Raw genomic sequence first — 13,660 nt, forward strand, 5'->3', positions numbered from 1 at the left:
TGTGATGATGAAGGCCATTGTGTCACGTTTAATTCACATGTATACCTTTAAAAGGCTTTTTGAAGTACTGGGGCAGTAAAGAGTTCTTCCTATATTTGCTCAGCCCTACAAAGCTTATAATCAATGGTCAATGGATCTGTGAGATTTACAGAGCCATAAAGAGTATGACAGTGTCATACATTAGAAGAAAGAAACACTGTTTACTCCACAAGCGAGCTTCAGAATGTAATAAATAATTATGTTTATGTTTTGATATATAATCAAATATTGATTGTTCTTCTTTGTTATCTCTATGTATGTTACATTTATTTATATAATAAATTTTTTAGGACTATAATATTTATTAAAAAGTCAGAGATTTGATTAAATAGATTTGGTTGAACAGAGAAATATCATATCAAAGGTCTTGATGAATTTGGATGAATTTCGGTCCTGATACTCCTTCCAGACCTAAAGAGGAAGTCTGTACATTGAGAAAGCAGAACTGTGAATAAAAACAAAATATAATGATGTGTCTGAAAGCTGAAAAATTCTGTCTCCGCAGGCAGAATATGGAAGAAGGAATTAAGAAGAGAAAAACCCAATGATTATGTCACATTCTAAAAAAAAAAAAATTCTTAAAAAATATATTATTTAACATCACTGAAACAACTTATATACATACCATCAAAACTAAGTTAAATCACTCTTAAGGTAGCAGTTGCATCTGTTCAGTTTTTTGAAGGCAACATATATTGCCTATGATATCCCACAGTATCCTCTGCGTGCGATTCCGTGACAGTTCAATCCCAATTCACTCCTTGCCCTACCCCTCCGTTTTGTACGTTCCCGTGAAGGGGTAGGGTTGTCTCGATTCTCTTTTGGTTGGAGGGGTAGGGATAAGGGGAAGGGCCAGATAGCCCTTGAAATGAAGATTTTTCGGGACCACACTTCAAATGAAGGGGTATGAGAAATGTACCTGCATACAGCAGATACAGAGGCAACATGGCTGCCAATAATCATTTTCTTTATGTCACATTCAATCTTGTGTTCATATTTACGGTCATGTTCTTCAAAGAAACGTTTGGAAAAAAAAATCGCTAAAGTTCGTTAGCAATAGTCCCGCAACATATTTTCATGTCTGATAACTGAATGTAATTGCGGCAGGGAATTGGCTTATCTTTTACCGTAGGCCTACGTCTGCTATGAACGCATTGTTTTCTTGTGGTTATATGTGAACACGATATAAACGAACAGTGCTTACACAGTTTCATGCTTTTTGCAACATGATCAACCAGTCTTGTATGTTCTTTATCAAACAGGGACACCTGAGGAAACCCGGAGGCTCATTCGTTTTCGCGCTGACAACGAGCAACGTTTCCTGAGGTCCAAAAATACTTAGGTGTTGAAGATATAGTTATCTCTGTTGTTTCCTGCGAACTTCAGAAGAAAGATGCAAAAAAAATAGCTGTAACCGACGACGGCATCTTGGAAGTTTGTGATAAACATTGGCGCATCTCCTGTGTCGTAGGCGCTAGCGACGACGTATAATGACGTGTAACTGTGTAGGTGTCCCATTTCTTAGGGGATATTTTCACCCCTACGCCTTGCCATTCTGTTTCAAGGGGCAAGGGGCAAGGGTAAGGGGTAGGCGAAGGGTTAGGGGTAGGTGAAGGGGTATAAAATAGAATAGGGATTGGGCCTTAAGCTGAGGGGAAAAAATGACCTCTAAAAGTTCAGCTGGTGGTCAATTTTTTCCAACTTTTTCTTTTGAGGAAATTAATATGAATTAATATATATACAGTTTCAGGAGGTACCTTTGTATCCAACTTTGCTATGAGGTCATTGGTGAGGAAACAAGAAACAAGTTAGCTGAATCTTTATCTGAGTATTAGGCACAAACATGCCCGATAAACTGACAGTTTGGTTTTAAAGGACACATTCATTGAAACAGTACACAGTAGCATCACCTTATTATAAAACCTACAAATGTGCAAGATAAAGTACATATCTGTTTATAGTGGTTATAATTTCCAGAAAAAAAACACATGGAAAAGGGAAAGAGAGAAAACTGTAGTCCCCCCCCCCCAAATAAAAAATAGTTTATACAACAATCCTTCAAAGTCGTAAAACAAAACAATTTTATTATGTAATTGGGTGGGAGACATGACATGCAATTCTACCCGTCCATGATGTCATAACCTAATAAAAATGGGTATTTTTTAAAAATATAAATCTTCATGTTGTTCCTCAGACAAGATATTATTACAGCATACCATAGCTGTAGTTGGTGTATAAAGACCTCTACTTCAAATTTTTATCTAAACATCAAAATTGTCATGTGGTGTGACTGTCCGGGATATGTGTGACCTTACTAATATGACTATATATATCAGCAAAGTATAAATAATTGATAGATTTACAGTTTAAGTAACAGAATTAGACCATTTCAACAGACACAGAAAGTGTTGATGTCTGTGTATGATTTTAAAGCAATTTCTGGCCAAATACATTTTGTCCGTAAAATGGGCTTCATATGATGAGACACTGCAATCTATATTTTGAACGGGTAATAATTTGGATATCATAATGATGAAGAGGTCCACACTCAACCAGGAAGTTGCAGTTTCATCTCTGGAGTGGTTTGCAAGGTCAAGAGTTGAGTTCTGGCTTTTTAATTTTTAATTAAAAAGCTCTGTATCTGACATGCTCACTAGTGGTCAATGTTTTGTGTCTTATGGTGTGACATTATTTACATAAAAATGAAACACTTTTATACGAATTTTACTTATTAATTCTTAAAAATCATTCCTGCCATGTGGCAATTTACATGCTAAGTATAAGTTAGCTGTTTTTAGTTAACCAAAAGATTAGCCTAACTGAGCAAAACGTCATATGGTGTGACGCTGTATCATATGGGTTGACTGTTTTTCTAAGTCACACCATATGATATTTTTGTCACACAATATTACATAAACCTTTTTTAATGATAAATAAATAACTATTCAAAACATATTCAATGATAATAGTGAATGTTTAATAGTGAGCATTAAATTACCTATACAATGAATGTATTTCTTTTCAATTTTATACTTAATTTAATGTTCTTGAAGTGAGATGGTGTTTGATTTACTCATATTTATGAGTTTCTTATAATTTTAAAAGTTTTAAAACAATGTTAGTATGTTTTTTGATTAATGTTAACTGAATTGAATTAATTGAATGTTGAATGCAAATAAAATACAGTTTTTTACATTGACAAATTGTGGAGTGGTGCAGTTCATCATATAGCGTGACACTATATAATTTGGTGTGACATTCAGAATTGTGCCAGTAAAAATACTTTCTTAATTATAAATCATAAAAAGGTCAACAGAACACAAGAGAAATAGTATCAGCAAGAGTCACAAGCATTTTCATAGATTTATAACTGGGTTTAACATAATTAATCTAAAATATCTGGAAAGGCTGAGGAGAGATGACTTACTTTGCATGATGATTTCGAAAAACAAATACAAAATCTAATGAATCTGCACAAAAGAAATGTTAAATCTTAAGATAGTAATGAAAACTATTTATGTTGAAGTTAGTTAATTAGGGAGAGTATATCCCATTTTCATTTTATATAGAATAACTTTTATGTCACACCATATGACAATTTTAGGCACGAATGCAACAAATTGGTGAATAAATCCAATTACAAATACAAAATCTAAAAGACCACATATATTGTGGGAAAAGCAAGAGTAAGTACAACACAACTCAATATTTTTTATGCCTAATATTTGAAGTAAAAAATAAAAACTTTTTTTCAGGCTTATATGTCTCCCACCCAATTACAGATGAAAAACTTTGCTTCTTTTTTCTTTTTCCAGAAATATGAGGGCCACAGAAACATGGAAACAACAGGCTACTGTAAAAATGCACCTGGGCTTTATAGAAGAAACTTTGGAGTTACTAATCGCATCTGCTTTATGTTTGCGTATGTTATTACCGGTACATGACCTTACAACTCCAAGACAGTTGTGCAATGATCTCTGGAGATTGGGTTGATCACAGCAGAGCATTTCCAAGAAATCAAAACTGAAACGATTTTACCCATTTCTGAAAAGCATGACCAAACAATTTTTTTATCATAAATGGGTTAGTTATAGGAAAGAGGAATTTGCATTCAAATGTGTTATACTGAAGCAAAATAAATTTCAGCAATGCAGAAGGGAGAAGGAGAGAGCGAGGCTCGCGGGAGGGGCTCCGGCGAGCGCTCAGCTGTTACATCCGGGTCGGGAGGCCTTTGAGAGCGGCGTTTCTTCTTATGCAGCCCGGAAGAGGCAGCCGGAGAAGGGGAGGATCGTCAAACATGGCGAGTCGAGCCCGCAGGGTCGACATCGGCATCTCCTCACACTGTTCGCAGCCGCCTGAGGAAAGGGCGCGAGCTGCGTGGTCGAGGCCCAGGCAGAGAGCGCAGATCACGTGGCGGTCTCTGTCGCTGATAGTGGCTCTGCACGAGCCACAGGATGAGCAAGGCATTTTGAAACAAACGGCTCATGCTCTTTTAGATGCAGAGTGTGTCGCAGGGCGAACACACAAAACACACAACACAGAGCAATAAAAGGATATAATCACCGGATAGCGAAGCAGGCAGGGAAAGCTGAAGGCGGCGAAGACGGCCGGCTTCCTCAGGCTGAGATCCTCGGCGTGCTGGTCGCTTGATTCGACGGCGGCTTCCTCAGAGTCCAGTGATGCGGAGAGCTTTGCTGAAGAGACAGAAATCAGTGAAGCAGCCTCTGAGACTTGCTTATATACACTAAGCCACACCCCTTTTCGCGGGCTGTGACGCATGAAGCGCGCCAAGCACGCTCATTGGACGTGACGTCACGCCAAGGGCTCAGCGATAGGCTGCTGCAGTTGCCGCAGGGCAGCCAATGGGCACGCTAGTCAGCCTGCCCTAGGTCTGCATGCTGCCGCACTGCGTTGACAAGATTATTAAAAATTAAGGATAATTTTTGGCTTCAGTATCGCGAGAAAGAAGACTTTCCCGCAGCGTAAGCTACTTACGCAATACGAGAGAACCTCTCTTAAGAGAACTGTACTTTTTCCCCCAATAAAAAATAGTTGTCTTACGAGAGGTGCTCTAGTACTGCGTAAATAGCTTTACGCTAGGGGAAAAACCCTTTTCCACGGGATACTGAAGCCAAAAAATGATCCTTAATTTTGAAATACTGTAAAACGCGTTGCAGCAGCATGCAGACATGGGCGAGACGGCTTGGGCGCCCATTGGCTGCTCTGCGGCAACTGCACCAGCCTATCGAGAGAGGCCCCTCATGACGTCAGAACCAATGAGGGCGCTTCGCGCCCACTACGTCACGTCCCGCCGAAACGGGTGGGGGCTTGGGCTATAAATACGGCCCCGAAAGGCTGGTCCACTGATTTTTCATCTCTTCAGCGAAGCTCACGCATCGCTGGATCCCGAGAGGAAGAAGCCGCGCCGTCTGATAAAAGCCTTCTGCGGGACGAGCCTCTGCATCTGAAGCTGCTGGTCGACAACTCGCCACCTTCAATCGCCGTTCCTGCTCACGCTTTCCGGCGTACATATCCTTTTTCTCTGCTGTGTGTGCTCGCCGCCGCGACACACACTTTTCCATCTAAAAGAGCCGAGCGTCTTTTTCAAGATGCCTCGCACATCCTGTGGCTCATGCCGAGCTCCACTCAGCGACGGGGACCACCATGTCATCTGTGTTTCCTGCCTGGGTAAGGATCATGCAGCTCTTGCGCTCGCTGACGGCGGCTGCCCTCACTGCGAGATAATGCCTATGGTGACTCTGCGGACTCGTCTGGCATTTTTCTCTGAGACTGCACCTTCACCCGCTGCGTTGCCGCGCAGTAAAAAGCGCCGCGGTCTGCCGTCGCTTCCGCCATAGGAGACTACGAGGAAGCTGTGTGTGTGGAGGACGACAGTTGCTCTCTCCTAGCGTCGGGCAGTGAGGACTGGTCGAGCTCTGCGGATCTCGCACCTTCTTCTCACCGGCCCTCTGGGAAAAGAGCCAGCATTGAAGCGGAGCTTATGCGTCTGCTCGAGCAGGCCGTCGAGAGCCTCGGCCTTGAGTGGTTGACGCCCCAGCAGCCTGCACACAACCATCTGGTCGGCTGTTTTCTGCAAGGGGAGAACCTTTCTTCCTGAGCTTCATGAAGAAGTCGCTAAGTCTTGGAGTGCCCCTTTTTCAGCCAGAGTGCGTACTCCCGTGTCTGCAGCATTCTCCGTAGTTGACGGAGAATGCGTTATAGCGCATTCTCCGTCGGAGAGGAGTTATAGTTAATCCTATAAATTTATATTATAATTTATTAATTTATTTAAAGTAAATAAATTGTAATGAAAAATAAATAAAATTAAATAGTAAATCTTAAGTGGAAGTACATCTGTCAATTCATTGAATGTTCAAAATATATTATTCTTTATTTAGAAAAAAAAATACACATTGGTTGGCTTATTCATGAGCATACATCAAAAATTACACGTTTAGGAGAATAGGGCATTATTAATACTATGCAAGGTGGTATGTGCTTGAAATTTGTTAACCACTATCAGTGAGTTTGCCAGTGGGGCACTGCCGCGCCAGCAGTGTCCCACATTGTCCCTCAGAAACATACCCCTTGTCCCCCCTTGGGCTTATTAGCAGGTGGTCACCCTAGTCACAGGCGATTTTTAAGATTCGCCTTTGAGGGCCAAGCATATCAATACACAGTCCTGCCGTTTGGCCTATCCCTGGCACCTCGTACATTCACGATGTACATGGATGCAGCGCTTGCACCCCTTAAGCTTCGGGGCATACCAGTGCTGAATTATTTGGACGATTATTTGGTTCTAGCTCGATCACAGTCAGAGGTCATAGAACACAGGACCATATTACTTGATCACCTTCGAGAATTTAGGTCTCAAAGTCAATTGGGCGAAGAGTTAGCTGTCTCCCAGTCAGAAAATATATTTTCTGGGTACAGAACTGGACTCGCTGTCTATGACAGCACAACTGTTGCCGCAGCGCAGACTGAGTATTCAGCGCATGACAAAAATCTTTCACCAAGGCAATTTAGTCCCGCTCAAAAAGTTTCAGAAGATGCTGGGTCTCATGGCTTCAGCATCTTCACTGCTTCAGCTGGGTCTGCTTCACATGTGCCCGCTGCAGTACTGGCTGAAGCGGAAGCGGAAGCATTGAAGCGGAGCTTATGCGTCTGCTCGAGCAGGCCGTCGAGAGCCTCGGCCTTGAGTGGTTGACGCCCCAGCAGCCTGCACACAACCATCTGGTCGGCTGTTTTCTGCAAGGGGACCGTGCTTCGCCGCCTTCAAGACCAGCGACCTTTCTTCCTGAGCTTCATGAAGAAGTCGCTAAGTCTTGGAGTGCCCCTTTTTCAGCCAGAGTGCGTACTCCCGTGTCTGCAGCATTCTCCGTAGTTGACGGTGCTAAAGATAAAGGGTACCACTCTCTCCCCCCCGTGGTGGAAGCTATAGCCGCCCATCTTTGCCCACCCTCCGCTGGACAGCGTGCTAAGACGGCGCTACCATCGAAAGCTTTCCGCATTACGTCAGCCTTGCACGGTTGCGCTTACACCGCTGCTGGGCAGGCTGTCTCTGCGCTTCACTCCATGGCCATACTCCAGATTTTCCAGGCCAACCTTCTCCGTAAAATGGACGAGGAAGGACCGGAAGCTGTGAGCCTGCCGGATCTGAGGAGTGCGACGGATCTCACCCTCGCACCACTAAATCCGCTGCACAGGCCATAGGGTGGAACATGGCCTCTCTCACCGTGGCTGAGAGACACCTCTGGCTCACGCTCTCTGAGATGTCGGACTCGGAGCGCTCCGCATTCCTCGATGCCCCTGTCTCTCCCGCTGGCCTCTTCGGATCTTCTGTCAAAGATTTCGCAGACAGATTCGCTGAGGTACAGAAAACATCGCAGGCCATGAAACATTTCCTGCCCAAGCGCTCAAGCTCCGCAGCAGGTCGCGCTAAACAGCCGTCTGCTCGCAGCTCCCAGCCGCAACCCCCAGCTGCCGCCGCTCCACAGTGCCGTCAGACCCGGGGTCAGAGACCGCGCTCTCGCTCCACCGGCCGCCACCCCCTTCCGCGTGGGCCCCGGTCGAAGATTGAGGTAAAGCCCGAGGCCTCTAAGTCTTCCTAGCCAGTCTAGGGAAACGACAGTGTTCAAGTCCTGCCGCGGCCGGACTTCCACCGAAAATTTTCGCTTGTTCAGTTCCAATAATTGCGACTGTTCCAGCGTATTCTGCAGTAAACAAGTCGGCAACACAGCCCGCTTGCCTGCACACAAACGCCGTTTTTACGGCGACCCAGATAAATCCCATAAAGAGTGTATTTTCTGGTATTCCGGCCACGGCCGATGGTGTTATGAGTGTAGTAAAAATGCCCACTGCCCAGTGCCCATTTCTACACACAAACACAGCCCGCCACACATGGCCCGCACACATAAAATCGACTCACGTCGATTGTGCACCAAATGTAGTGATTGTGCCCACGTCCCAGTGCCCGCAAACACTACACACTGCATGTCTCACGGTTTCTGTAAAAACGAAACCAACGCACATACAGTCTCACAGACGGTGTTTTCAGAGTTATGAATGGGCCCGCTGTCCCACGCCCTCATTCGCTCACAGACATGATAAACCCTATGGGGTTCGCCCCGCTTGCTCTCTCTCAGCACACCGCTGTAGGAGAACTGAGCGCGGGCAGGCTGTCCACTGTGATCTGCACGCCCCCAGTCTCAAACGCTGCAAGCGCGGCGTTCATGTTACAGCACACCGATGCTCTCCGCTCGCCACTAGGTCGCGACCAGAGATTTCATTCTACCCCTAGCCACTCACGCGAACGCTTGGGCAGAGCTTCCCGGGGTATCAGAGTGGGTGCTGAACATTATAAAAAGAGGCTATTCACTACAATTCGTTCGACGCCCGCAACGCCAAGCGGCGCAAATCGAAACTACGGTGGGAAAGGAAGTAGAACACCTACTTCGAGCCGAAATAGCAAAGTTACTGAGCAAAGGGGCTATAGAACCCTTATCACAAGCTCAGAACGAAGGGGGCATGTACAGCAGATATTTTCTGGTACCCCAAAAAAGACGGGGGTCTCAGACCCATTCTATATCTAAGACGACTAGCACGCCGAGGATCTCAGCCTGAGGAAGATGATCTAAGCACTTCTGAAACGACGGTTCAGAATGCTCACAACCAGGAAAATCCTCTCGCAAATTCGCCAGAGGGACGGGTTCATGTCGATAGATCTGAAAGACGCTTATTTCCAAATACAAATAGCATCACATCACAGGCGATTTTTGAGATTCGCCTTCGAGGGCCAAGCATATCAATACACAGTCCTGCCGTTTGGACTATCCCTGGCACCTCGTACATTCACGATGTACATGGTTGCAGCGCTTGCACCCCTCAAGCTTCGGGGCATACGAGTGCTGAATTATTTGGACGATTATTTGGTTCTAGCTCGATCACAGTCAGAGGTCATAGAACACAGGACCATATTACTTGATCACCTCGAGAATTCAATTGGGAAAAGTCAATTGGGCGAAGAGTTAGCTGTCTCCCAGTCAGAAAATATATTTTCTGGGTACAGAACTGGACTCGCTGTCTATGACAGCACAACTGTTGCCGCAGCGCAGACTGAGTATTCAGCGCATGACAAAAATCTTTCACCACGGCACTTTAGTCCCGCTCAAAAAGTTTCAGAAGATGCTGGGTCTCATGGCTTCAGCATCTTCACTGCTTCAGCTGGGTCTGCTTCGCATGCGCCCGCTGCAGTACTGGCTGAAACCCGCTGCCCGCTCTATACGTTTCCCTCTGTCACGCTCCTACCCCAGGTATTAGAGCAAATCAGGGAAAACGGATGCTCAGTGCTACTCGTGGCCCCGTTATGGACGAACCAAGCTTGGTTTCCAGTCCTGATGCAGCTGACGAGTACCGCCCCGTGGCCGATACCGGTGAGGAGGGATCTCCTCTCGCAGGCCAACGGCTCGATCTGGCATCCTCGCCCGGAGCTTTGGTCCCTACATGTGTGGGCCATTAACGGGTACCCGTTAACCTTCCAGCGGGAGTGTTAAACACGATCATGCAGGCTAGAGCTCCGTCTACTAGACGGCTCTATTCCTCGAAATGGTCTGTGTTCTCTAGCTGGTGTACAGCTCGTGGCACATCACCCTCAGACTGTGGGGTGTCGGAGGTTCTTTCCTTTCTACAAGAGCTTCTGGATAAGGGCAGAGCCCCATCCACGCTCAAAGTTTATGTGGCGGCCATAGCAGCGTTCACTGAACCAACGCTTGGTCAGTCACTAGGAAGGATCGATCTGGTCATTCGCTTCCTTAGAGGAGCTAAGAGGCTGAATCCTCCCAGACCTCCCTCAGTTCCCGTTTGGGACCTTTCCACGGTTCTGGAAGCCATGAAAGGTGCCCCATTCGAGCCAATCCAGTCAATAGACCTAAAACACTTATCTTTCAAAACAGTGTTTCTTCTGGCTCTCGCTTCAGTGAAGCGCATAGGGGACTTGCAAGCGCTCTCAGTGAGCGCGACGTGTATGGAGTTTGGGCCTAATGACTCGAAAGTCATACTCAAACCAAAGCACGGGTATGTTCCTAAATCCCTCAACACACCATTTAGGGCACAGGTGATCTCCCTGTCGGCCCTGCCGGTATCTGAAGAGGAAGGGGACGCGGGCTTCCTTTGCCCGGTCAGAGCGTTAAGAGCCTATGTGTCTCGCTCATCTGTTTTTAGACAGACAGAGCAGCTCTTTGTTTTGTTCAGCGGACGTTCTAAGGGACTAGCTGCATCAAAACAGAGTTTATCCAGATGGATAGTTGATGCTATAGTGCTAGCTTATACATCTAAGGGACTAAAATGCCCGTTAGGTAGGCATGGCCTCGTCATGGGCTTGGTCTAGTGGGATTGCCTTGCAAGATATCTGTATGGCGGCAGGCTGGGCCTCCCCGTCTACATTTATAAGGTTTTATAACCTAGAGGTTCCCGCTTTGCAGGCTAAGTTGCTCTCTAATATTTCAGTATTGTCTGCCCGATGCTATCGGCTCAGGATGCTGAAACTGCTGGAGCATCAATCACTGATCAACTATATACTTCTGTGGGCAGTGTGTAAGTCCCCAAATACTTATCAGTCCAGGCCGAGTTCGCCCTGGCTGTGTGGAACACTTGATATAATCTGCTCTTATTAGAGCTCTATATTATACAGGAATAATGCTATTCTAGCCCCTCTTCCCGGATTCTCTGTGAGTCCCTTGTGATTATGCACTGTATGAGCCCCGGGAACCCGCCCTTGGGACCTTAGTGTTGTATCTCAAGCACGCACGGCGTTTAACACTGTGCTCCCCTAGCATAAAGCTATTTACGCAGTACGAGAGAACCTCTCGTAAGAGAACGTACTCGGTTACTAACGTAACCTCGGTTCTCTCTAGAGAGGGAACGAGTACTGCGTATCTTGCCGTGCATGCATCGATGCACGATGAAAAACCAGTGGACCAGCCTTTCGGGGCCGTATTTATAGCCCAAGCCCCCACCCGTTTTGGCGGGATGTGACGTAGTGGGCGCAAAGCACCCTCATTGGTTCTGACGTCATGAGGGGCCTCTCTCGATAGGCTGGTGCAGTTGCCGCAGAGCAGCCAATGTGTGCGCGAGCCGTCTCGCCCATGTCTGCATGCTGCTGCAACGCGTTTTACAGTATTTCAAAATTAAGGATAATTTTTTGGCTTCAGTATCTCGTGGAAAAGAGTTTTTCCCCTAGCGTAAAGCTATTTGCGCAGTACTCGTCCCCTCTCTAGACAGAACCGAGGTTACGTTAGTAACCGAGTACGTTTGTACAACAATCCTTCAAAGTCGTAAAAAGCAAAACAATTTTACTATGTAATTACAGGTGAAAAACGTCTTTTTGCTGGAACAAGTCCAGAAATATGAGGGCCACAGAAACATGAAAACAACAGTACTGTGCAAATGCACCCGGGCTTTATAGAAGAAACTTTGGAGTTACTAATCGCATCTGCTTTATGTTTGCGTAGATGTTATTACATGACCTTACAACTCCAAGACAGTTATGCAATGATCTCTGGAGAATGGGTTGATCACAGCAGAGCATTTCCAAGAAATCAAAACTGAAACGATTTTACATCATATTACAAATGAATAAAATGTCTTTTTTTACATAAATTACAATTTGAGTTCCTTAAACTGTATTTTTAGGTGCAGTCACTTTTTGGCTCAAATTTAAAAATGTTGTGTGTAACGACACTGACAGTCTGTCCGGTCAGATGTTCTGAAGTAGCGAATCCTGGTTGTTCTTCTCATGCTGACTGAATATGAACACATACATGTCCAAATTCAGGAAGCCCTAATTGACTGGCTTGTTGCCACAATGGCTACCAGTGTCTGCAAGCAGGCCGCTGGTTAATGTTTTGCGACGACTTGATGAAATCAACGAACAGGCCCCTGTTGTTTCTCAAACTATCACGTGCTGCGACAATAACCCCTTTGCTGTGTCTAACGTTTGTTCTTTGTGTACTGAAGGCAAATTACAAAACTGGCTCCATTCAGTTGTCTAGGACTATCTGCTTCCCTCAGCAAAATTCTACGACACCTCAGGCTGATAAGTGTTTGCATACAATACTACCTTTGTCTCTGAGACTGCCATTTTCCAATTAAACCCCCAACCCCTCACGTGGTACGCGTACCACGGAATGCAACAGACACACACACAATAATGCACAAACACATGCAGAAACACACTACAGAAAATGACTTTTTACCCATAAAGTCACTCTTAAATGTACTAAATATATCCCTTTTTGTGTTAAGAGGTGTTTGTAAACCATAGGAAAGCATATACAGGTGCTGGTCATATAATTAGAATATCATCAAAAAGTTGATTTATTTCAGTAATTCCGTTAAAAAAGTGAAACTTGTATATTATATAGACTCATTACATGCAAAGTGAGATATCTCAAGCCTTTATTTGTTCTAATTTTGATGTTTATGGCTTACAGCTTGTGAAAACCACAAAATCAAAATCGCAGAAAATTAGAATATTACATGAAATCACACAGTAATTACTTAGTAATCCCATGGTCATTGAACCATGTTTTGGTTATTTTGGCAGTGTGGGCAGGTGCAAATCCTGCTGGAAAATGATGGAAGCATGAAGTGCTCTGGAAATGTCCTGGTAGACGGCTGCGTTGACTCTGGATTTAATAAAGCACAGTGGACCAAAGTCCTCTTTTCTGATGAGAGCAAATTTTGCATATCATTTGGAAACCAAGGTCCCAGAGTCTGGAGGAAGAATGGAGAGGCACACAATCCAAGATGCTTGAAGTCCAGTGTGAAGTTTCCACAGTCTGTGTTGGTTTGGGGAGCCATGTCATTGGCTGGTGTTGGTGCACTGTGCTGTCCACTCAACGCAGCCGTCTACCAGGACATTTTCAGAGCACTTCATGCTTCCTACAGCAGACAAGCTTTATGGAGATGCTTCCTTCATTTTCCAGCAGGATTTGCACCTGCCCACACTGCCAAGATAACCAAAACCTGGTTCAATGACCATGGGATTACTGTGTAATTACTGTGTGATTTCATGTAATATTCTAATTTTCTGAGATTTTGATTTTGTGGTTTTCACAAGATG

Source organism: Scardinius erythrophthalmus (genome assembly GCF_964197995.2).
Source record: "Scardinius erythrophthalmus genome assembly, chromosome: 5".
Classification (NCBI taxonomy): domain Eukaryota; kingdom Metazoa; phylum Chordata; class Actinopteri; order Cypriniformes; family Leuciscidae; genus Scardinius; species Scardinius erythrophthalmus.